The sequence below is a fragment of the Pongo pygmaeus genome, chromosome 12 (genome assembly GCF_028885625.2).
Source record: "Pongo pygmaeus isolate AG05252 chromosome 12, NHGRI_mPonPyg2-v2.0_pri, whole genome shotgun sequence".
In the NCBI taxonomy this organism is placed as follows: Eukaryota; Metazoa; Chordata; class Mammalia; order Primates; family Hominidae; genus Pongo; species Pongo pygmaeus.
The window spans coordinates 70,488,177-70,511,282 of record NC_072385.2 but is presented as its reverse complement, the minus strand read 5'-3'; positions in this window follow the sequence as shown (position 1 = coordinate 70,511,282).

The following is a 23,106-nucleotide window of genomic DNA, read 5'->3' as shown; positions in this document are numbered from 1 at the left end:
AAACATGGCACAGTAGACACTGAGGACTACTAGAGGTAGGAGGGAGGGAGAAAGGCAAGGGTTGAAAAACTATTAGGTACTATGCTCACTACCTGGGTGGATCATTTGTATCCCAGACCTCAGCATCACTCAATGTACCTATGTAACAAACCTGCTCATATACTGCTTGGATCTAAAATAAAAGTTGAAATTTTAAAAACCCAAAAACTATTAATGATTATTAATGTTGTGAAAACATTATCACAGCTCAGGTGCAGTGGCTCATGCCTGTAATCCCAGCACTTTGGGAGGGCGAGGCAGGAGGATTTCTTGAGGCCAGGAGTTTGGGACCAACCTGGGCAACAACATAGTGAGACTTAGTCTCTACAAAAAATAAACAAAAGTTGCTGGGCATGGTGGTGCCCGCTATAGTCCTAGCTGCTCAGGAGGCTGAGGTGGGAGAATTGCTTGAGTTTAGGAGGTTGAGGCTGCAGTAAGCTGAGATTGTGCCATTGCACTCCAGCCTGGGCAACAGAGCAAGACCCTGTCTCAAAAAGCGACAACAAAAACATTACCATAAATGTCTGTTTATCACTTTAGAGTCTAGCAAAGTGCCTACAACATAATATGTGCTATATGGAATGTCAGTGAGTCCAGATGCAGTGGCTCATGCCTATAATCCCAACACTTTGGGAGGCTGTGCTGGAAGGATTGCTTGAAGTCAGGAGTTCAAGACCAGCCTGGGCAACATAGTGAGACCCCATCTCCACAAAAATATTTTCAAAAATCATCTAAGTGTGGTGTGTCTGCTCGTAGTCCTAGCTATTCAGGAGACTGAAATGGGGGGATTGCTTAAACCCAGAAGTTCAGAGTTGCAGTGAGCTGTGATTATGCCACTGCACTCCAGCCTGGGTGACAGAGCAAAACCTAGTCTCAAAAAAAAAAAAAAAAAAAATTACTAAATGGACGAATGAATTCAGATTATTCACATTTCATCATATCAATCCAAATAAAAGCCTAAATTCATGCCTTTTTAAATTCTTTTTTTATTTTAGTGAAATATATATAAATACAGATTTGTCATTTTAGCCTTTTCTTTTTTTTTTTTTTTGAGACGAAGTCTCACTCTGCTATCCAGGCTGGAGTGCAGTGGTGCAATCTTGGCTCACTGCAACCTCTGCCCCCTGGGTTCAAGTGATTCTGCGGCCTCAGCCTCCTGAGTAGCTGGGACTACAGGTGCACACCACCATGCCTGGGTAATTTTTGTGTTTTTAGTAGAGACGGGGTTTCACCATGTTGGCTAGGCTTGTCTCAAACTTCTGACCTCAGGTGATCCGCCCACTCTGGCCTCCCCAAGTGCTGGGATTACAGGCGTGAGCCACTGTGCCTGGCCCATTTTAGCCATTTTAAGTGTACAATTTAGTGGTGTTAATTACATTCACAATATTGTGCCACCATCACCACTGTCTGTTTCCAAATTTTTTTTCATTATTTCAAACAGAACCTCTGTGTCATTAAACAATAAACTGTAATTTTCCCCTTCCTCCAGAGTCTTGAAACCTTTAATATACTTTCCCTTTCTGTGAATTTATCTATTTTAGATTCTCATGTAAGTGAAATCATACAATATTTATCCCTTTGTGTCTGGTTTGTTTCACTTAGCATAATGTCTTCAAGATTCATTCATGTGGCATGTGTCAGAATTTTCTTCCTTTTAAGGCTGAATATTCTGTTGTATACATATATACATTTTGTTTATTTATCCTTTGTTGGACACTTGGGTTGTGTCTTCCTTTTAGCTGTTGTGAATAATGCTGGTGTGAACATGGGTGTACAAATGTCTGTTCAAGCCTCTGCTTTGAATTCTTTCGGGTATATACCCAAAAGTGGAATTGCTGGAACATGTGGTAATTCTATTTTTAATTTTTTGAGGGACCATCATATTTTCCATAGCAGCTGTACCATTTTACATTCCCCCCGCCCCGGCAATGCACAGGTGTTCCTATTTCTCCACATCCTTGCTGACACTTGTTTTATTCCTTTTAATAATAGTCATCCTAATGGGTAGGAAGTGGTATCTCATTGTGATTTTGACTTGCATCTTCCTAATGATTAGTAATGGTGAGCATCTTTTCATGTGCCTGTTGGCCATGTGTATATTTTCTTTGGAGAAATGTTTATTTAAGTCCTGTGTCCATTTTAAAAATCAGATTGTTTGTTTTCATGTTGTTGAATTGTAGGAATTCTGTATGTGTTCAGGATATTAAGTCCTTATCAGATACATGATTTGGAAATATTTTCTCCCATTCTGTTGGTTGCTGTTTCACTCTGCTGAGTGTATATTTGGAGGTAGTTCAGTTTATCTATTTGTTTATTTTGTTGGCTGTGCTTTTGGTATCATAGCCAATAAATTATCGCTAAATTCAGTGTCATGATGATTTCTCCCTTTTTTTTTCTAAGAGTTTTGTAATTTTAGGTCTTATATTTAGGTCTTTGATCCATTTTGAGTTAATTTTTGTATGTGGTGTAAAGTAAGAGAACTTCATACTTTTGCATGTGGATATCCAGGTTTTCCAGCACCATTTGTTGAAAAAGACTGTCTTTTACCAATTGAATGGTCTTGGCATCCTTGTCAAAAATCATTTGACAATGTACTCTAAGGTTTATTTCTTGGCTGTCTATTGCATTGGTCTTTATGTATGTCTTTATTGCCAGTACTATACTTTTTCCATTATTTGTAGCATTTAAAAAATAAATTTTATTGTGTATATTTAAGGCATATTTGTAGCTTTTGAAATCAGAATGTGCAAGTCCTCCAACTTTGTCATTTTTTTTCAAGATTGTTTTTGCTCTTCTGGGACCCTTGGAATTTCATATAAATTTTAGGATGGACTTTTCTATTTCTGCAAAAAATGCTATTGGGTCTTTGAATTGAATCTGTGTATTGCTTTGGGTGGTATTATCTTAGCAGTATTAAGTCTTCCAACTCATGAACATTGGATGTCTTTCCATTTATTTATGTTTTCCTTAATTTCTTTCAGCAAAATTTTGTAGTTTTCAGTGTACAAATCTTGTACTTCCTTTGCTAAATTGATTCCTCAGTATTTTATTTTTTTAAACCAAATTTTAATTATGGTAAAATACATATAACATTAACCACCTTAGCCATTTTTTAAGTGTGCAGTTCAGTTTAAGTATTCACGTTGTTCTACAACCAGTCTCCAGAACTCCTTTCATCTGTCAAAACAAACTCTGTATCTATGAAACAACCACTCTCCATTTTTCCTCCCCTAGCCTGTGGCACACACCCTTCTACTTCCTGTCTCTAGGAATTTGAATCCTCTAATTACCTCCTATAAGTGGCACCATACAATATTTGTCTTTGTGTGACTGGCTTATTTCACTGAACATAATGTCCTCAAGGTTCATCTATATTGTAGCATGTGTCAGAATTTTATTTCTTTTTTTTTTTTTTTTGAGATGGAGTCTCACTCTGTCGCCCAGGCTGGAGTGCAGTGGCGTGATCTCGGCTCACTGCAAGCTCCGCCTCCTGGGTTCATGCCATTCTTCTGCCTCAGCCTCCTAAGTAGCTAGGACTACAGGTACCCGCCACCATGCCCGGCTAATTTTTTTTTTTTTTTTTTTTTTTTTTGGTATTTTTAGTAGAGACAGGGTTTCACCATGTTAGCCAGGATGGTCTTGATCTCCTGACCTCGTGATCCACCCGCCTTGGCCTCCCAAAGTGCTGGGATTACAGGTGTGAGCCACCGTGCCCAGCTGAATTTTATTCCTTTTTAAAGCTGAATAATATTCTATTGTGTGCGTATATATATATATGATATATATATGAGATAAGCAATATATGTATCACTGGTAGATGACACTTGGGTTGCCTGCACTTTTCAGCTATTCTGAATAATCCTGCTCTGAACATGAGCGTACAAATGTATTAGTTCACTGGGAGCAGCATAACAAAATGCCACAGTCTGGGTGGCTTAAACAACAGCAATTAATTTTCTCACAGTTCTAGAGGCTAGAAGTCTGAGATCAAGGTGTTGTCAGGGTCAGTTTTTCCTGAGGCCTGTCTCCTTGGCTTGCACATGGTCATCTTCTCACTACATGGACACATCTCTGGTCTCTCGTCTTCTTATAAGGTCACCAGTCATATTGGATTAAGTCCCATCCATGTGACCTCATTTAACCTTAATTACCTTTTTAAATGTATTGTCTCCAAATATAGAGACATTTTCTGAGGTGTACTGAGGGTTAGGACTTCAACATGTAAATTTTAAGGAGGACACAATTTAGTGTATAACAACAAATATCTGTTTGAGATTCTGCTTTAATTCTTTTGTGTATGTACCTAGAAGTAGAATTTCTGGTTCATATGGTAATTTAATTTTTAATTTTTTGAGGAACCACTTTACTGTTATCTAGAGCAGCTATACCATTTTACATTCCCACCAGCAGTGTACAGAGGTTTCAATTTCTACACATCCTGAGCAACACTTATTGTTTTCTGTTTTTTTAATAATGGTCTTCCTAATGGTTGCATTTTATTCTTTTTGTTATTGTTATAAATGAAATTGTTTTCTTCTTTCTTGTATTGTTTCCTCCTAATCTGTAGAAATACAGCTGATTTTTGTGTGTGTTGATCTTGTATCCTGTAACTTTTCATAATTTGTTTATTAGCTCTGACAGGTTGAAAACTTTTTTTTTTTCTTGTAGAGATGGGGTCTCACTATGTTGCCCAGGCTGATCTTGAACTCTTGGTTTCAAGTGATCCTCTCACCTTGGCCATCCAAAGTATTGGGATTACAGGAATGAACCACCATGCCTGGGTTTTATGTGGATCCTTTAAGGTTTTTTCTACATAGAAGATGATATGGTTAGGCTTTGTGTCTCCACCCAAGTTTCATTTTGAGTTGTAATCCCCACAGTCCCCATGTTTCAAGGGAAAAACCAGGTGAAGGTTAGTGAATCATGGGGACAGTTTCCCCCATGCTGTTCTGGAGACAGCAGGTGAGTTCTGATAAGATCTGATGGTTTTATCGGGGGCTCTTCCCTGTTCGCTAGGCACTCCTCCTTCCTGCCACCTTGTGAAGAAGGTGCCTTTTTTCCCCTTCGCCTTCTGCCATGATTGTAAGTTTCCTGACACTTCCCCAGCCATGCTGAACTGTGAGTCAATTAAACCTCTTTCTTCTATAGATTTCTCAGTCTCAGGTAGTTCTTTGTAGCAGTATGAAAACAGACTAATACAGAAGATCATTTCATCTGCAAACAGGCATAGTTTTACTTCTTCCTTTCCAATTTGAATGCCTGTGATTTTCTTTTTCCTCCCTAATTGCTCTGGCTAGAAATCCAGTACTTTTTGAATAGAAGTGACAAAAGCAGGCACCCCTGACTTGTTCCTGATCTTACAGGAAATCAAGCCTATTTTTTTTCTATAAAGTAAAAATTTCCATCTGTGGAGAAAGTCTTTCATATTTGGGATACACTTCTCATTAGCTTGGTTTGAATGAGGAAACACAAGAGCTTATTAAGCACAAGAGGGAAAAGTACGGGATGGAAAGAGTCCTTCGAAGCTGATTGGTAGGTATCAGAGAACCTCACTAGGCTTGACAAAATGTTGTTTTGTCAAGGGGTCAGGGACATCCGAGACTCACCCCACCACTAGGAGGCAGTCCCTAGCTGTTTCAGGATTAGTTTATGAAAGTATGAGCAGCATTCTATGAGTTACTAGCAACTGTAATGGATGTTCATAGGATATGACAGATATTTTTGTAAATTAGGAATAAACATGAAGTAGAAAATAATTTCCTGTGTGCTTGGCTTCATCGATATGGGGTCCATGTAATTTACCATCCATACTTTAAGAGTGAAAGGGGGTACTATTAATGATCCTTCCTGAAAAGCAGGTGTAAACTGACTGTCCCAGGCAAACTGGAACACAGGATATCCTATTTGTAGAGTTCTTCACATTCTTAGATGGCAACTGTAGTTAGCATTTAATCTGGGGAATGTTTAGTCATGATGGCACGTTAATTTCTGTTAATATTTAACTGCTAAAACCATCTAGAGGTGGATTCATAAGGTTGAGACATTTAATATAAATAGCTTCAGTTCACCCACTGACATAGAAAATAAAGGATAATTTGTGAAGAATGTAGGGATTTCTGTTGCAGTTGCCTCTGCTATTGCATACAACTACATTTATGCTCAAAGCTATACTGCCCTTTAGGCAATTTCTTTGCCTATTAGACTGAGTCAGAGTAATCCTGTGGTAATGCAACTTTCAGTGATGATTGATGATGAATTTATAGCTCATTTTTGCTTACTGTTATTTTCTGAGAGTTTATAATAGTATCTATGAGCCATTTGACTCACCTATATATAACTGGATTTGTTTTCTGTAAGTAGTATGTCTTCCTTTTAGAATAGCCTCCCTCATGGATGTATGTGTTATTTATATACAGGGCTATAATCTTTGATATCAACCTAAAAGTTTAGGAATTTCTGTCATAACATATTGGTAAACAATCATAATTCTGTGGTCCATAACCTTTCTTAAATCTTAAAAGATGATTGATTTAGCATGTTTTTAGTTTCTACAACCCCCCTGGCAAGAGTAAAGCTTTTCATTGTTTTAACATTTGAATGGAAAGTCATATTCGCCTTCTTTGGCTGCTTTGCCGGCCCTTCTTTTGGTTCCGTAACCTGTGGGTGTTTCTCAAGGCCCTGTTTTCTACCTCTTTCCTTCACCATGTTCATTCTCTTCATGAGCTCATTCATTCTGGTGAAAGATTCAGCTATTACTTCTATGTTGACTTTTAAAGCTGTCTGTTCAGACTGATTATCTCAATTTCATCAAATCTAAAGCTTAATTCATTTTTGTGTGTCAGACTCCTTTCCCCAACTACCCAAGGTCATTTATATCTGTCTTTCTCTCCATAAATGTGTCTGTCATATATATTACTATCAGCAATATAATTTAAATTTAAATTTTAAAAATATAATATAAAGAGGTTTAATTGACTCCCAGTAAGTAATTCATCTTTATTACTTTCCCTAGAAGTTTATAGGGGCTTCATTTTGTTCATTGCTTTAAGTTCAGGCTCCTATGCTTTCAAGGTTTCATTATCTAGTTTGGTCATCTCTCTCTCACTGGTCCCTCCCAGGATCTAACCTCACCCTGCCCCTAACCCCTTGGTATTAGGCTGGTCTCCTCTTTGCCATGGTGAACACACCTTGCTGATGCTGTCCATTTAATTCTAGAATGCACAGCTGAAGGAATTATGAACATTTATTTCACAAATGTTTAGAAGGTGACTGACGTGTAATTCTTTGTTTTTCCTATTGCCTGTTTTCTTTGCCACCCTGTAAGTTCCGTGAAGGCAGGCAGACCTATGTTATACCTCTTTGTGTGTGCTCCAGTGTAATCAAATGCTAGGCACATAGAAATGGCTTGCTGATAAGTTGTTTTATTTTAAACATACAGTATCTTCCAATACATACCTTAACCATACCATTTTTGTGGGTCAATTTAATTTAATCAGGTTTTTGGTCAGTCATAAGTTATCCTGATTCAAATCCTCACCTTTAGGGAACCAAAGCTTATAGAACAGTGATTCTCAATCTTAATGGAATGAACAACCCCCTTTTTAAAATTAAATACTTTGTAACAATCACTTCATTATCCTGAAAAATATGTATGGACAATACAACCTATTTATATATCTAATATAAAAATAGAATGCCTGAAATTACACTAAAAAGCAATAAAGGAAACTGTTTTATAATAAAATATTAGATATTTCTGTATATAAATGCTTAGGCATGACCACACTAGAAGTCCCAATGAAGTAGTCAGGTGTTTGTACACAGAATCACCATGAAATAGACAACTATGTATACAAACTGATTGAGGTAAGTTGTATTGATGTTTAAAATATAATGAGTATAATGAGTAGTGTTTCTTTCAGTAGTGTGATTTTCTGAAATGGTGAATAACTACAAAGTTCCAGACTTTTCATTCCTGAAAAATTCACCACATATCAATACTGTACAAGAATATATTGTGTTTATATGTAACTTGGAGAGTCTAAGCTCACATGATTATAAACACGTTTTTCCCTTATATGACCATACATCAGGAGTTGAAAGTGATGAGACTATTCTTTGTTCTGTGTAGTTACCACTTCCTGCCCACTTGCTTACTGCTCATTAAATATCAGTAGCAACTGATTATTGGATTGTAATAACCAAAAATGCCCCTACCAGATTTCTTTTTCGTATTTTTTTTTTTTTTTTTTTGAGACAGAGTCTTGCTCTGTCACCCAGGCTGGAGTGCAGTGGCGCCATCTCGGCTCACTGCAAGCTCCGCCTCCCGGGTTCACGCCATTCTCCTGCCTCAGCCTCCCGAGTAGCTGGGACTACAGGTGCCTGCCACCACGCCCGGCTAATTTTTTGTATTTTTAGTAGAGACACGGTTTCACCATGTTAGCCAGGATGGTCTCGATCTCCTGACCTCGTGATCCTCCTGCCTCGGCCTCCCAAAGTGCTGGGATTTCAGGCGTGAGCCACCATGCGTGGCCTGTATTTTTTTAATTATTATTATTTTGTTGTTGTTGTTGTTGTTGTTGTTGAGACAGGGTCTCACTCTGTTGCCCAGGCTGGAGTGTAGTGGTGTGATTATGGCTCACTGTAGCTTTGACCTCCCAAGCCCAAGCGATCCTCTGAGTAGCTGGGACTATAGGCGCATGACACCATGCCTGGCTAATTTTTGTATTTTTTGTAGAGATAGGGTTTTGTCATGTTGCCCAGGCTGATCTCAAATTCATGGGCTCAAGTGATCTGTCTGCCTCAGCCTCTCAGAGTGCTGGGATTTCAGGCATGAATCACTATGCCTGGCTCCTCACCAAATTTCTTTTTTTTTTTTTAATTTTTTAAAAATTTTATTTTATAGAGATGGGGTTTCACCATGTTGCCCAGGCTAGTCTCGAACTCCTGGGCTCAAGTGATCTGCCCACCTTGGCCTCCCAAAGTACTGGGATTACAGGCTTGAGCCACTATGCCCAGCCATCACCACCAAATTTTTAAGACAAAAAAATTTTATTTTCTATAGAAAATAAATCCCTTTTCTTAGGGGATGCTGCCCCATTGAGAATAATTTTAAAAACGATTTTGATTTTCAGATGGAATCAGGACTTCCCAAATTGTGTTTTGTGATGAACTAGTTTTTGACATGTTAACAGAATACCCATGGGGGGCAGGGAATAGACTAAGGTTGAATTAAAATAGTTTTCTTTTTCTCCTAATTGCATGATTTTTCATGGCCTTTAATGTGTCAATGAATATTTTTCAATTTACTAGAGGAAGATGCATTATTTCCCCAAACGATTTCATTGTGGAGTCCTTTGGAAATTGCTGAACTCACTTGTTTAAAATATAACCCCTGTAGGCATATTAGATTCTGTGGGTTGCACTTTGAAGATAAAGACAAGAATGTCTGTAATGTGTTCCATTTACAGTAGGATCTAGGCAGCCTTTGGTCACCTAGAGAACTTTGAGTTGCATATGTCTTGCTATAATTTGTAAGCATGTCTATTCTACCAGAATGTTATGGAATAATTCAACCCTGAGCTGTGAAATTTAATAAACCTAGGAAAAGTTATGAAAAAAATTATGGAAAACTAATACACACAATTATATTGTATATCAACCTAAAAGTGGCAGGAAGATGGAGTGGCCAAAATAAGTAAACCCCCGGTTTCCTATGTTGATAATACTTGTAAAATTTTCCTTCTGTTAATAGTTTAAATAATTTTCATAATGGGATTATATGCAAATTAGAGGAGACAGCATTCAATGAAAAATATATGAATGCATCTTTAAAAATGTACTAAAATGGACATATAAATAAATTAGATTCTTTGGAGAAATCTGAAGGAAAATTGAAGATCAGATAGAAATATCAATGAAACACACAAAAGAACACAAAGACTTGGCGATGCGGGCTCTTTTTTGGTTCTATATGAACTTTAAAGTAGTTTTTTCCAATTGTGTGAAGAAAGTCATTGGTAGCTTGATGGGGATGGTATTGAATCTATAAATTACCTTGGGCAGTATGGCCATTTTCACGATATTGATTCTTCCTACCCATGAGCATGGAATGTTCTTCCATTTGTTTGTATCCTCTTTTATTTCATTGAGCAGTGGTTTGTAGTTCTCCTTGAAGAGGTCCTTCACGTCCCTTGTAAGTTGGATTCCTAAGTATTTTATTCTCTTTGAAGCAATTGTGAATGGGAGTTCACTCATGATTTGGCTCTCTGTTTGTCTGTTATTGGTGTATAAGAATGCTTGTGATTTTTGCACATTGATTTTGTATCATCACCAAGTCAATCCTAAGCCAAAAGAACAAAGCTGGAGGCATCATGCTACCTGACTTCAAACTATATTACAAGGCTACAGTAACCAAAACAGCATGGTACTGGTACCAAAACAGAGATATAGATCAATGGAACAGAATAGAGCCCTCAGAAATAACGCTGCATATCTACAACTATCTGATCTTTGACAAACCTGACAAAAACAAGCAATGGGGAAAGGATTCCCTATTTAATAAATGGTGCTAGGAAAACTGGCTAGCCATATGTAGAAAGCTGAAACTGGATCCCTTCCTTACACCTTATACAAAAATTAATTCAAGATGGATTAAAGACTTAAGCATTAGACCTAAAACCATAAAAACCACAGAAGAAAACGTAGGCATTACCATTCAGGACATAGGCATGGGCAAGGACTTCATGTCTAAAACACCAAAACCAATGGTAACAAAAACCAAAATTGACAAATGGGATCTAATTAAACTAAAGAGCTTCTGCACAGCAAAAGAAACTACCATCAGAGTGAACAGGCAACCTACAAAATGGGAGAAAATTTTTGCAACCTACTCATCTGACAAAGGGCTAATATCCAGAATCTACAATGAACTCAAACAAATTTACAAGAAAAAAACAACCCCATCAAAAAGTGGGCAAAGGATATGAACAGACACTTCTCAAAAGAAGACATTTATGCAGCCAAAAGACACATGAAAAAATGCTCATCATCTCTGGCCATCAGAGAAATGCAAATCAAAACCACAATGAGATACCATCTCACACCAGTTAGAATGGCAATCATTAAAAAGTCAGGAAACAACAGGTGCTGGAGAGGATGTGGAGAAATAGGAACACTTTTACACTGTTGGTGGGACTGTAAACTAGTTCAACCCTTGTGGAAGTCAGTGTGGCGATTCCTCAGGGATCTAGACCTAGAAATACCATTTGACCCAGCCATCCCATTACTGGGTATATACCCAAAGGACTATAAATCATGCTGCTATAAAGACACATGCACACGTATGTTTATTGCGTCACTATTCACAATAGCAAAGACTTGGAACCAAGCCAAATGTCCAACAATGATAGACTGGATTAAGAAAATGTGGCACATATACACCATGGAACACTATGCAACCATAAAAAATGATGAGTTCATGTCCTTTGTAGGGACATGGATGAAACTGGAAATCATCATTCTCAGTAAACTGTCACAAGGACAAAAAACCAAACACTGCATGTTCTCACTCATAGATGGGAATTGAACAATGAGAACACATGGACACAGGAAGGAGAACATCACACTCTGGGGACTGTTGTGGGGTAGGGGGAGGGGGGAGGGATAGCTTTAGGAGATATACCTAATGCTAAATGACGAGTTAATGGGTGCAGCACACCAGCATGGCACATGTATACATATGTAACTAACCTGCACATTGTGCACATGTACCCTAAAACTTAAAGTATAATAATAATAATAATAAAACAAACAAACAAACAGACAAACAAAATAACACAAAGAAAACAAATCAATGAAATATGTGGAAAACACTGCATTTTAAAAATTTTAGATTCAGGGGGTACATGTGCAGGTTTATTTTGTGGATATATTGAGTGATGCTGAGGTTTGGGCTTCTAATGATCCCATTGCCCAAGTATTGAGCATACTACCTGATAGGCAGTTTTTCATCCCTTGTTCATTTCCCTCCCTCCCTCCCCACTTTTGGAGTCCACAATGTCTGTTGTTCCTATCTTTGTGTCTATGTGTACCCAGTGTTTAGCTCCCACTTACAAGTAAGAACATGCCTTATTTGGCTTTTTTTCTGTGTTAGTCCTCTTAACATAATGGCCTCCAGCTGCATCCATGTTGCTGCAAAGGACATGATTTCATTCTTTTTCATGACTGCATAGCATTCCATGGTGTGTATGTACCACATTTTCTTTATCCAATCCACCATTGATAGGCACTTGGGTTGATTCCATGTCTTTGCTATTTTGAATAGTGTTGTGATAAACATGTGAATGCAGGTATCTTTTTGGTAGAACGATCTATTTTCCTTTGGGTATATACCCAGTAATGGAATTGTTGGGTTGAATGGTAATTCTATTTTTAGTTCTTTGAGAAGTCTCCAAACTGTTTTCCACAGGGGCTGAACTATTAATAATTTGCATTCCTGCCACAGGAATTTCTTCTCAACCTCACCAATATCTGGTATTTTTCATTTATTTATTTATTTTGAGACAGAGTCTTGCTCTGTTGCCCAGACTGGAGTGCAGTGGCGCAATATCAGTTCACTGCAACCTCTGCCTCCTGGGTTCAAGCGATTCTTTTGCCTAAGCCTCCTGAGTAGCTGGGACTACAGGCATCTGCCACCATACCTGGCTAATTTCTGTATTTTTAGTAGAGACGGGGTTTCACCATATTGGCCAGGCTTGTCTCGAACTCCTGACCTCATGATCCACCCACCGCGGCCTCCCAAAGTGCTAGGATTACAGGCGTGAGCCACCATACCTGGCCTGTTATTTTAAAATTTTTTCATAATAGCCATTCTGACTAGTGGTATCTCATTGTGGTTATGATTTGCATCTCTCTGATGATTAGTGATGTTGAACATTTTTTATGTTTGTTGGCTGCTGTATGTCTTCTTTTGAGAAGTGTCTATATCCTTTGCCCATTTTTTAATGGGATTTTTGTTTTTATCTTATTGATTTAAGTTCCTTATAGACTCTGGATATTAGTCTGTTGTTGGATCCATAGTTTGCAAATATTTTCTCCCATTCTGTAGGTTGTCTGTTTACTCTGTTCATAGTTTCTTTTGCTGTGCAGAAGCTCTTTAGTTTAATTAAGTCCTGTTTGCTTATTTTTTATTTTGTGGCATTTGCTTTGGGGATCTTTGTCATACATTTTTTGCCTAGGCCAGTGTTTAGAAGAGTATTTCTTGGTTGTCTTCTAGGATTTTTTATAGTTTCAGGTCTTACATTTAAGTCTTTAATTCATCTTGAGTTAATGTTTGTACATGGTAAGAAGCAGGAGTCCAATATTTCTTTCTTCTGCATGTGGTTAGTCAGTTTTCCTAGCACTATTTCTTGAAGGAGGTATTTTTTCCTCATTGTTTATTTTTGTCAACTTTGTTGAAGATCAGTTGGTTTAGGTGTGTGACTTTCTTTCAGGGGTCTCTATTCTGTTTCATTGGTCTATGTGTATATTTTTATACCAGTACTATGCTGTTTAGGTTACTGTAGCCTTGTAGTATTGTTTGAAGTCAGGTAATGTGATACCTTTGGCTTTATTCTTTTTGCTTAAGATTACCTTGGCTATTTGGTCTGTTTTTTGGTTCCATATGAATTTTAGAGTAGTTTTTCTAATTCTAGGAAAAATGTTACTGGTAATTAGATAGGAAAGCATTGAATCTGTATATTAATTTGAGCAGTATGGACATTTAAATGATATTGATTTTTCCAACTCATGAGTATGGAATGCTTTTCTTTTTTTTTTTTTTTTTTTTTTTTTTTGAGGTTGAAATTTCTTTTTTTTTTTTTATTATTATTATTATTATTATTATTATTATTATTGTACTTTAGGCTCTATGGTACATGTGCACAACGTGCAGGTAAGTTACATATGTATACATGTGCCATGCTGGTGCGCTGCACCCACCAACTCGTCATCTAGCATTAGGTATATCTCCCAATGCTATCCCTCCCCCCTCCCCCCACCCCACAACAGTCCCCGAAGTGTGATGTTCCCCTTCCTGTGTCCATGTGTTCTCATTGTTCAATTCCCACCTATGAGTGAGAATATGCGGTGTTTGGTTTTTTGTTCTTGCGATAGTTTACTGAGAATGATGATTTCCAATTTCATCCATGTCCCTACAAAGGACGTGAACTCATCATTTTTTATGGCTGCATAGTATTCCATGGTGTATATGTGCCACATTTTCTTAATCCAGTCTATCATTGTTGGACATTTGGGTTGCTTCCAAGTCTTTGCTATTGTGAATAATGCCGCAATAAACATACGTGTGCATGTGTCTTTATAGCAGCATGATTTATAGTCCTTTGGGTATATACCCAGTAATGGGATGGCTGGGTCAAATGGAATTTCTAGTTCTAGATCCCTGAGGAATCGCCACACTGACTTCCACAAGGGTTGAACTAGTTTACAGTCCCACCAACAGTGTAAAAGTGTTCCTATTTCTCCACATCCTCTCCAGCACCTGTTGTTTCCTGACTTTTTAATGATTGCCATTCTAACTGGTGTGAGATGGTATCTCATTGTGGTTTTGATTTGCATTTCTCTGATGGCCAGTGATGGTGAGCATTTTTTCATGTGTTTTTTGGCTGCATAAATGTCTTCTTTTGAGAAGTGTCTGTTCATGTCCTTTGCCCACTTTTTGATGGGGTTGTTTGTTTTTTTCTTGTAAATTTGTTGGAGTTCATTGTAGATTCTGGATACTAGCCCTTTGTCAGATGAGTAGGTTAATGCTTTTCTATTTGTTAATGTTGTCTCTGATTTCTTTAGCAGTGCTTTGTAGTCTTCCTTACAGAGTTGCTTCACCTCCTTGGCTAGATGTATTCTAAGGTCCTTTTTTTCCTGTGGCTATTGTAAATGGGATTGTGTTCTTGATTTGGTTCTCAGCTTGAATGTTATTGGAGGAGTTCTTCCTCCTTGAATTTTTGTAATACTGTCAGTAGGGTCGGTACCAGCTCTTCTTTGTATGTCTAGTAGAATTCAGCTGTGAATCCATCTGGTCCAGGGCTTTGTTTGATTGGTATGTTTTTAAAAAAATTACTGATCCAGTTCCATGACTTGTTATTGGTCTGTTCAGAATTTTTGTTTCTTCCTGATTCAATCTTGGAAGGTTGTGTGTTTCCAGGAATGTATCAGTTTCCTCTAGATTTGCTGGTTTGTGTGCATAGAGATGTTAATAGTACACTCTGAGGGTCTTCTGTATTTCTATGAGCTTTGTAGTAATATCTCCTTTGTCATTTCTAACTGTAATTATTTGGATATTCTCTCTTTTTTTCTTTGTTAATCTGGCTAGTGGTCTGTCTAGTTTGTTGTTTCAAATAACCAATTTTTCATTTCATTGATCCTTTGCATGTTTTTTTTGGGTCTCCATTTAGTTCTGCTCTGATTTTAGTTATTTCTTTTCTTCTGCTAACTCTGGGTTTAGTTTGTTTTTGTTTTTTTTCAGTTCCTTTAGGTGTGAGGTTAGGTTGTTAATTTGAGATCTTTCTATCTTTTTGACATAAGCATTCAGTGCTATAAACTTTTCTCTTAACACTGCTTTTGCCACATTACAGAGGTTTTGGTACATTGTGCCTCTATTTTCATTTGTTTCAAAGCATTTTTTCATATCTGCCATAATTTTGTTGTTTACGCACATGTCATTCAGGAGGCAGTTTTTTAGTTTCCATGTATTTGTTGGAAACCATTACTTGTTGCTCAAGTGAAGTCCAGAAATTTATTACAGAAGTTTTCAAAGAAGCTCCACTTGAAGAACAAGGGAGTCTGTTTTCTGGCTGACAAACATTGTGGTTGTATGAATTACATACATTATCATCACACACAGTGTGCAGAATTACTTAATTTCACATTGCCTTGGTGGCAAACAGTCTGTGATGATAATAGCAAAGAACCAGAAAAAATAATGAATGAATATGATAGGCAAAAATAAAGACTGTAGTCTCTCTCTCAATATCTAGAATGCATCAACCTTCATCAGTAATAGAAACAACATAATTAGATCAAAAGCATACCACACACTTATGTCCACCCTACCTCTCCATTGAAAGTACCCAGCTCCTGGTTTTTTGAAAGGATCAACAAAATTGATAGACCACTAGCAAGACTAATAAAGAAAAAAAGAGAAGAATCAAATAGACGCAATAAAAAATGATAAAGGGGATATCACCACCGATCCCACAGAAATACAAACTACCATCAGAGAATACTACAAACACCTCTATTCAAATAAACTAGAAAATCTAGAAGAAATGGATAAATTCCTCGACGCATACACCCTCCCAAGACTAAACCAGGAAGAAGTTGAATCTCTGAATAGACCAATAACAGGATCTGAAATTGTGGCAATAATCAATAGCTTACCAACCAAAAGGAGTCCAGGACCAGATGGATTCACAGCCGAATTCTACCAGAGGTACAAGGAGGAACTGGTACCATTCCTTCTGAAACTATTCCAATCAATAGAAAAAGAGGGAATCCTTCCTAACTCATTTTATGAGGCCAGCATCATCCTGATACCAAAGCCGGGCAGAGACACAACCAAAAAAGAGAATTTTGGACCAATATCCTTGATGAACATTGATGCAAAAATCCTCAATAAAATACTGGCAAACTGAATCCAGCAGCACATTAAAAAGCTTGTCCACCATGATCAAGTGGGCTTCATCCCTGGGATGCAAGGCTGGTTCAATATACACAAATCAATAAATGTAATCCAGCATATAAACAGAACTAAAGACAAAAACCACATGATTATCTCAATAGATGCAGAAAAGGCCTTTGACAAAATTCAACAACACTTCATGCTAAAAACTCTCAATAAATTAGGTATTGATGGGATGTATCTCAAAATAATAAGAGCTATCTATGACAAACCCACAGCCAATATCATACTGAATGGGAAAAAACTGGAAGCATTCCCTTTGAAAAGTAGCACGAGACAGGGATGCCCTCTCTCACCACTCCTATTCAACATAGTGTTGGAAGTTCTGGCCAGGGCAATTAGGCAGGAGAAGGAAATAAAGGGCATTCAGTTAGGAAAAGAGGAAGTCAATTGTCCCTGTTTGCAGATGACATGATTGTATATCTAGAAAACCCCATCGTCTCAGCCCAAAATCTCCTTAAGCTGATAAACAACTTCAGCAAAGTCTCAGGATACAAAATCAATGTACAAAAATCACAAGCATTCTTATACACCAATAACAGACAAACAGAGAGCCAAATCATGAGTGATCTCCCATTCACAATTGCTTCAAAGAGAATAAAATACTTAGGAATCCAACTTACAAGGGACATGAAGGACCTCTTCAAGGAGAACTACAAACAACTGCTCAAGGAAATAAAAGAGGATACAAACAAATGGAAGAACATTCCATGCTCATGGGTAGGAAGAATCAATATCATGAAAATGGCCATACTGCCCAAGGTAATTTATAGATTCAATGCCATCCCCATCAAGCTACCAATGACTTTCTTCACAGAATTGGAAAAAACTACTTTAAAGTTCATATAGAACCAAAAAAGAGCCCGCATCGCCAAGTCAATCCTAAGGTAAAAGAACAAAGCTGGAGGCATCATGCTACCTGACTTCAAACTAAACTACAAGGCTACAGTAACCAAAACAGCATGGTACTGGTACCAAAACAGAGATATAGATCAATGGAACAGAACAGAGCCCTCAGAAATAACGCTGCATATCTACAACTATCTGATCTTTGACAAACCTGACAAAAACAAGCAATGGGGAAAGGATTCCCTATTTAATAAATGGTGCTGGGAAAACTGGCTAGCCATATGTAGAAAACTGAAACTGGATCCCTTCCTTACACCTTATACAAAAATTAATTCAAGATGGATTAAAGACTTAAACATTAGACCTAAAACCATAAAAACCACAGAAGAAAACATAGGCATTACCATTCAGGACATAGGCATGGGCAAGGACTTCATGTCTAAAACACCAAAAGCAATGGCAACAAAAACCAAAATTGACAAATGGGATCTAATTAAACTAAAGAGCTTCTGCACAGCAAAAGAAACTACCATCAGAGTGAACAGGCAACCTACAAAATGGGAGAAAATATTCACAATCTACTCATCTGACAAAGGGCTAATATCCAGAATCTACAATGAACTCAAATTTACAAGAAAAAAACAAACAACCCCATCAAAAAGTGGGCAAAGGACATGAACAGACACTTCTCAAAAGAAGACATTTATGCAGCCAAAAGACACATGAAAAAATGCTCATCATCACTGGCCATCAGAGAAATGCAAATCAAAACCACAATGAGATACCATCTCACACCAGTTGGAATGGCAATCATTAAAAAGTCAGGAAACAACAGGTGCTGGAGAGGATGTGGAGAAATAGGAACACTTTTACACTGTTGGTGGGACTGTAAACTAGTTCAACCCTTGTGGAAGTCAGTGTGGTGATTCCTCAGGGATCTAGAACTAGAAATACCATTTGACCCAGCCGTCCCATTACTGGGTATATACCCAAAGGACTATAAATCATGCTGCTATAAAGACACATGCACACGTATGTTTATTGTGGCACTATTCACAATAGCAAAGACTTGGAACCAAGCCAAATGTCCAACAATGATAGACTGGATTAAGAAAATGTGGCATATATACACCATGGAATACTATGCAGCCATAAAAAAGGACGAGTTCATGCCCTTTGTAGGGACATGGATGAAACTGGAAATCATCATTCTCAGTAAACTGTCACAAGGACAAAAAACCAAACACTGCATGTTCTCACTCATAGATGGGAATTGAACAATGAGAACACATGGACACAGGAAGGGGAACATCACACTCTGGGGACTGTTGTGGGGTGGCGGGGGGGGATAGCATTAGGAGATATACCTAATGCTAAATGACGAGTTAATGGGTGCAGCACACCAGCATGGCACATGTATACATATGTAACTAACCTGCACATTGTGCACATGTACCCTAATACTTAAAGTATAATAATAATAATTTAAAAAAAAGAAAGTACCCGGCTCCTTTAGCCAGAACATATACCAGACCTTTGACTGATAAGTTTAACAGCATGTTAACAGTTCCAGAGGGTTGAGAATGGATAAATAATCCACAAATACTTCAAATTATCCTTGTTAACAGTGACTGGTTTCTGTTGTAACTGGACTGAACATGATGAAAAAACATAAAACTTATTTTTTCACATACTGCTGATAAGACCTTAAGTTTGTACAAGGTGACGTCATCATCACACTGTCTCTGAAGGAAAAGGTGGCTGATTTTATGGGAATTTAGGCATGGGGTTGGTTACCATTCTCATATACAGATTTGCTGGAAGAAAATGAGAAGGAAATAGTGACTATGGCAGCTCCATGCCCTGAATCCATCCATAGGATTAGCATTATTAGCATGGTGAGTTTATCTGAGAAATGTAGGGTCATTCCATTCACCAAATTCTCCAAAACATTATTTGCAATGTTTGTCAATAAGAGCAGCTGCTTCAAAAAGCGATTGTACTTTTGAGGCACCTGTGTCCAAGCTAGAACTCATATCTCCTAAAAATTTAAAGGTAGCAAAACTGCCTAAGTGGAGAAAACCTCTTGGCTACTGTGAAACTCTGATCATCAGTGGTAAATGATCCACAGTACCAATAATATGTGAAAAACATTATTGAAATTCACCAAGATCAAATGCAGGTAAAGGAATGTGAGTGTGGACACTTCAGGTTGTTGGTCCCAGGATCCTTCCTGTTGAGTTAAGTAAAATCATAGCTTGTCTCTCCCAGGATAGCAAAATAGGTAATTCTAGCAAATGTTAATGACAGGACCATGTTATTGCTACTCCAGGACTCACAAAAGGGAACATAAAGTTTAAATTATCCTAAATGCAGTTGTTTTGAGGGGAGATGCTCCAGCCAGGAAAGAAATTGTAAGTGTGTTTAATTAAATGGCTCATTACTTCTCTCACCATTTAAGAGTTGAGACATCTTTGTTTTCTTAAGGCAAAACAGCAAAGGATTCCAAAGGGAAGCAAGATGATGGATAGGAAGATGCCCATGTTGTTAGAGGCATCTTCCAAAACCCTGATTCTGTCTGGTTAGGACCACCGCTGGAGACAAAGACCTGGCATGATGTCCCATCTTGCTAAATACCCAGAACCTTCTCTCCCACACCAGGGCAGTAATTTCCTTACATGCCCTTGGGCTAAAAGGGACAAATGGCCAGTCATCATGGACAGTTTATGATTATACAGAGGTACTTGGCAATTTATAGTGAAACGCTGCTTGAAAAAGCAGTCTTTGTCTCTCCCTGAGAGAAATCTTCCACTTAAGAAGAGCCACAAGAATTCTGTTTGCATTTGCTGGTTTACAAAGTGAATGGCAAATTAATGATATTTGATACATATAAAATTGGAAGAAAACATTTCAAATAAAAAGAGAAAAAGAAAATAAATTACTTAAATGTTATCATTTATCACTTTGAAAGGCAAATACATGAAAATTCAGTTTTCATGCAGTCTCCTTTATGTTTTCTCCCAGGTTAATTAATGAAGGTAGAAAAATAAGGAGGAAGAAGAAATAAATGCTAATTACCATAAAAATTCCTGCATCTCTATAAAATCCAAGGGCTCACAACTAAAATGTAGTCAAATGACTTTAGTGTTTTTCTTTCAATATTAATACCTAAGTATTCACTTCCAAATAAAAAGGGAAAAGTTTTCAATTTTTCCCCCTCCTCCTATAGAGAAATTCCAATAAAATAACCTGATATTTGGGTTTTAAACAAATTGTTTTTACATTTTTTGTAGAGATGGGTCTCACTATGTTGCCCAGGCTGGTCTTTAGTTCCTGGCTTCAAGCGATCCTCCTGCCTTGGCCTTCCAAAATGCTGGAATTACAGGCATCAGCCACTGCACCCAGCTGGTTTGGGGTTTTGTTTGGTTTTTTTGTTTGTTTATTTTTTCAAAATTTTAGTGAAAGACGTGTTTATATCAGTCATGTTTATATTATGTCTGGAAAGCCACCTTTCTTGAGAAATTTAATCTCAAAACCGCTTCTTCAAAATGAAAGCATCAAATTAAACGTATACATATATAAGTATGTAGCCCCTTTAATGTGATGCTAATATAGATATCTTATTGAAGTACCTCAACTATTAAACTGAAAACTGTAGATTCTTCTCACTTAAGCTAGTATGACATATTCTTTTTCCTCTTGGGATCCCTACACTCTTGAGCTACTAGGATTGAGTTCTCAAGGATGCAGGGCAATATGGGAAGTACTCTTAGAGATTCAAGGCAATGGATCTAACATATATTAAATGTCCATCTGTTATAGGCACTGAAATAGATTCCTTATATTTAATTTACTTAATCCCTACATGACTTTGTATATTTTTATTCTCCCTTTACAAATAACAATTTAGACCAAGTGAAGTTGTGCAAGATCACTCAACTGTTAAGTACTTGAACTTAGATTTTAATCTTGGTTAATCTGATACCAAACCAGTTATCATGCCATTTTGTATAATCTTCAAAGCAGTGTTAGTGCAAATTATTTCTATTAGTCAAAAGGATAAATAAATTTTCATAACTTTCAAAAAATGATTATACATCCCCTTCCCAGGTTTTGCTCAGAACCGTTCATTTTGGCATTCTGTTTCAGTCATTGTAAAGCTAATGTTTTTATAGTGGCCTACAAATCCCTACTTAAGCCTTGTCCCACCTCTTTCTGTTGTCTCTGTAACTTCCTCATTTACTACTTTTCTTCTTGATCATTATGCTTCAGCCACTCTGGCATTCTTGCTATTGCTTGAATATGTGAGGCATACCTTTGCCTCAGGCCTATTGCATTGGCTGTCCTCTCTGTCTGGAATGTTCTTCCTTCAGAAATCCACAGGTTTCACTTGCTTTTCTCCTTCAAGTTTTTGCTCAAATGTCATCTTCTCAGTGAGGGCCACTCTGGTAACCCTGCTTAAAATTTTCATGTCACCTACTTCAATTCTCTCTTATTTTGCTCCTTCTCTCTCTATATATATGTATTTTTTAGAGATAGGGTCTCCTGTTGCCCAGGCTGGGGTGTAGTGGCACAATCATAGCTCAGTAACCCCAGAGTGCTGGGGTTACTGGTGTGAGCCACTGCACCTGGCCGAGATTTTTATCTGGTTTATTTAGTGATGCAGCCTCTGTGCTTACAGCAGTACTTGGCACAGAGTGCTTAATGTATATTTGTTGAATGAACGATCGAATGAATGAATAAGCTCTTATTTCTTCAGAGGTTTTCTGACATCTACAGCAATAGACAGAAGAGTGCCTCAGTGTATTATCATCAGACAGTGGCCCTGGTGTATAGTGAATAGATCCTGATTTATGTGAGTGATTATATAGTCAGTTCATTTTAGGTAGAGTGACTTCCTTATGGTGATTCTTGAATTAGGAAACATGAAAGATTTTTCTGTTTTAGCTTGTATATTTTTCTGTTTTAGCTTATGTATTCTTAGATTTTTTTTTTTAATGGATGAGGGTCTCACTGCGTTACCCGGGCTGGTCTCAAACTCCTAGACTCAAGCGATCCTCCCACCTCAGCCTCCTGAGTAGCGGAACTATAGGCACATGCCACCATACATGGCTGTATTCTTAGATTTTTGGGGTAAATTTTTTCTTTTCATTCTGGAAATTTTAAGACATAAACTAAAGTGGGGCTTTAGCAGTTATCAACACACAGCTAGCCTTATTCCTCCTTGCTTACAGTCACCTCCCGAAGATTGTTTTGAAGCAAAATGCTATGGTGGAGAGAAAACATATCATTTCAGTTGTAAGTTATCTGAAAGGTTTTTGATAGACTTGAATATTGTTGAAACTCTTAATATTGCAGCTCATGATTTGTTCCAAAATATGATTAAATCCCTGCTAAAGCAAGTCACTCCTATTCTAGAATTTTACTGTATTTTTATTTTTCCATCTAAGATCTGAACCAGTTTTCTAATTTACAGTTGATCT